General features: G+C 35.5%; 1 pseudogene; it reads right to left on the bottom strand.

Annotated features, from left to right (window-relative positions):
* Positions 1-250: 250 nt before the first annotated feature.
* LOC120139265 lies at positions 251-2,726 on the bottom strand (annotated as a pseudogene).
* Between the last annotated feature and the right edge of the window lie 1,383 nt (positions 2,727-4,109).

Below are 4,109 nucleotides of genomic sequence, written 5' to 3'. Positions count from 1 at the left end.
ATATTTTTATGTACAGAATTATGTAATCATAACAATATATTTAATATATTTTTAATAAATTTAGTCTGATAATATTAGTAGTCTATAAATATTTATAACTTATCTCTTCATCAAATATTGATACCATACAACAATAATAACATTCCTATTCTTCATAGAAACACACAGTCGTTATAAATAACACATACTAGTCAGATTTATGTCGCATAGTATTGCAGTCTTTTTTATCCCAATTTTAGAATGACTTCAAAATCCAAATTTTAATTAATTTTCAACCAATATAATAATGGAATTTGTTCCTTTTCAATGCATAGATTAGCAGTTAGGGTTCTCTCTGCCTAAGACAACAACAAAAACAGTCATTTCTGAAAATGATGATAATAATGATCTTCTACGCTGCATTTTCAGCTGGTGCAGGGGTATACCACCCATGGTGGATCTCTACGGCCTTCTTTCTCCGAGCGAGCCATGACTTTCTACGTGCTCCGGTATTCCCATGCTGCGTTCCCACCTTCACTGCTTTATCGATCACCGAATACCTCTGCTATCAGTTTCTCCAACTGGAAGATTTCTTCGGCTTCTGCTTCAGTTTTCTTCCTCAGCACATCCAATGCATCCAAAACCTTGTTTTTTTTTTGTTGTGCGCGTGGGGATTGGGGGGGGGGGGGAATCAGAAAAGCTATTAGGCACTCCATGTAACATCATTAATTATCTTAGTGCATGCTATAGAACATATCTAATCCGAGCCCGGCTTAACGCAATCACCTTTACGAGGTGGTGTCTGACAGATTTGAGATTCGACCTAGGCATCTGCAGCATCCTTTATACCCCCCCCAGAAAAAAAGCTCTTTAATCAGAACTTCGCCTGAGTAAGCAACTCGGGCGATTTTATTGTACTGAGCATTAGACTATTAAGTAACAAAAGATGACAATAAAGCAGGGAAAGAAACAAGAGTGCAGAAAAGCCGGAAATCATCTTTTCCCTGAGAGAAATATGAGATTTATGGGTATGGATTGGAAGTATAATCCATGGCCGATACCTAAGTTCATATTCGGATAGGATTATATAGGAATAATCCTCCAAATATATGAAAGAACTTCGAACAAATCGTTTATACTCGTCTCAGATATATGCCTATATCTGACAGTCACCCTCAAGTCCGAGTAAACATAAGATTCACACTAATTTATTGTTCCCTAGCCTCGAACTTTTCAGCAAATGTTTCCAACTGAAATAGAAAACACAAAAAGTGTTACAATTACTCTCACATCTACCCCTAATACATAAGCATCACGCGTCTGCTAATGAGAATCACAGAAATTCCAATCGGAAAACCAAAGATTTGGACTTGAGATGAGCAATGGCAGCTCAACATGACGGTATGAATCATATCCTTCATTGACATGTAACCGAACTATCCAACAAGTATAATAACTCAATCGAAAAACATGAAAAGTTAAAACCATTATAATTAAGCTAATATTTTCTGCAAAAACTGACCCCGCATGTGTATACAGCCTAAGATGAAATTGAACCGCAGAATGCTTTCATAGGAATCTTGTTGAATTACCAGAAATATTTGGTTATTTCTACGTATTAACTTAAGCAGAGGGTCTGGTATGAGAATGCAATGGAGTATCCTAGGACTGGTAAATTCGCATCGAGGAATTGGAACCACAGAATGTTCTCATAAACCTTGTCATATTACCGGAAATATTGAGTTTTATTGCCACATTGTAGGCTTAAGTACCGTCACTTGTATAAGAACGCATTAGAGTACCCTTGGTAGCATAAAAGTCCAAAATACAACATTTCTAGAATCCTAAACACAGAAACTATAGCCATTGTTAAGCGATCAGATAAGTAAATTGTAAGTATTGGTACCTTCTTCATACGGGTTTTGACTTCAGACTTCTTCGCTTTGTTGTAAATTCGCCTTTTATCGGCTTGTCGAGCCTGCTTAGCGGCTGAATCTGCCTTCTTCTTCGGTGCAGCCTCGCAAACTACAACAGACCGACGAATTGGTTTCTGTTTCATTGTGCTAAAAGACAGATTCCCCTGAAAAAAGATCAAACAACTTCAAATTCATCATCAATTTCCACACATACAAAAAAAAAAAAAGAGATTAAATTAAGGAAGCAGTTCATGTCTAAACTTTATATTGTTTTTATTAATCTAGAGTGATTTCAAGGTAACATATGTTCGAAAGACTCAACCATTTGACTTTGAGCACTCAAACACCACCTTACAGCCTGCAGGCGTCATGGTCATGCTCCTGAGACTGATAACATCACTTTAACTATTGAGGTAGGTTGGGTTTGTGCCAAAACTTTATATTGTTAATTAACAGAAAAGGTAATAATTACTAAAAATACATATAACCAATAGCTAAAAGGTCGTTTAATTCTCAACATCATTTTCACTAGCCCTCCCACCCTGCCCATCTCTGATTGTCAATTAACAAAAAACGTACCAAAACTACATATAACCAATAGCTAAAAGGTCACTTAATTCCCAACGAGCTCAATCAAATTGCCAAAAAAAAAAATCTAGTATGAAACAAGGGACTACAATGGGATTGAAAAAGGCGATAAACCCGGTAACAGATACTTCAAAAATATTCAACTTTCCGAGGAATTTCTAGCCAACCAAACATTGAATTTATCAAAAAAAAACAAAAAGAATGTGCTACAATGAAACAATGCAAAATATCTTCCTCCACTAGCAATAGTAAAGGGTTTTCCCATAAAAATTATAATGACCCATCAGCTGAAACTAAACATAATTACAAATTTCCATCAAACGTTTTCACTTCAACTAAATAAAAATGGGTATTGCATAAAAAAATTATATAAAGTCTTAAAAGCAATGAAATTTTGATTCAAAGAATGGGAAGAAGAGTTGATATTGTTTCTAAGTGAAAGGGTTTTGAGTTTAGATTGAAGAGTGAAGCATGAAGAAGATAAGCAATAGTTAACTGCTGCAGTAGCCATTTTCTTTCTTCTCTTTATCTAAACAAATGAAATTTGAGCTTTACGTTTTTTCTTCTTCAGGCTTTTTGGCTTATCCGATGTCCATAGCCAGAGCAAAAGGTAAGCTTGAGTGGATTTTTATTCAATTCCTACTTTACCCCTGATTTATCACCCAAACTATTCGTTGTGTAGATAGACTTTGATGATTTAGGCATTGTGTTCTGATGGGCAATTAAGGTAGGTCCAATACAGTCGAGGGAAAAAAATATAATTTAACCAACATCATGATATTTATCATCATTAATCATAAAATAAACAAATAGATATAACTAAGTGATACACGAATTAAATAATTTTAATAATTAAATAAATGATTTTTATTATTAGATATTTTAAGTTTGACTATAAGCAATTTTTAGAGTATTTCAATACTCATTATCAATTAATTGATTATCTTTAGAACATATATTATCACCTGTAATCATCTTGTTGATAAATCGGGTAAAGTAAACGAAAGAACACAAGAATTTTAACAAGGTTCGACAATGTGCTTACGTCCTCGGTACCTAGGCTGCGCTAGAAAATTTTTATTCAATGATAATAGATTTAGGTTACATCTCTATTTATAATAGAAAACCCTTGTACATAATTCCAAAATTAACCATGTATCGTACCGCAGGGGCGCAGCCCCCACACCCCCAACCCACATAATCGTAACCCCCTCTACAAGACTTTCTTTGTAAGGACAGTTGATGTTCGCTGCGTTCGCTTCGCTCACTCCGCTCTATCCCCTGTCCTCTTTACCGGTATATTTATGAGCCATACCTTACAAATCTCCACCTTGGCGAATATCCTACCCCTTAGGAAACATTCAATGTGGGTTGGGTTACCTTACTTCTTTAACAACTTGAAACATTCAACAAGTCCAAGCAATGCTTGAACTTGTCTGTTGTAACTGGCTTGGTGAACATATCAGAGGCATTCTCATCAGTGTGTACCTTCTGAAACAAAATCTCTCCAGATGCAACCAACTCTCTGATCTTGAAAACGTACATCAATGTGCTTAGTTCTAACACGATATACCTGATTCTTAGCTAAGTGAATAGCACTTTGATTGTCGCAAAGCAGCTGAACTC

Source organism: Hibiscus syriacus, unplaced genomic scaffold (genome assembly GCF_006381635.1).
Source record: "Hibiscus syriacus cultivar Baekdansim isolate YM2019G1 unplaced genomic scaffold, ASM638163v2 tig00002237_pilon, whole genome shotgun sequence".
Classification (NCBI taxonomy): domain Eukaryota; kingdom Viridiplantae; phylum Streptophyta; class Magnoliopsida; order Malvales; family Malvaceae; genus Hibiscus; species Hibiscus syriacus.
The sequence above is the reverse complement of the archived record's forward strand: the minus strand, read 5'-3'. Positions and strand labels throughout refer to the sequence as shown.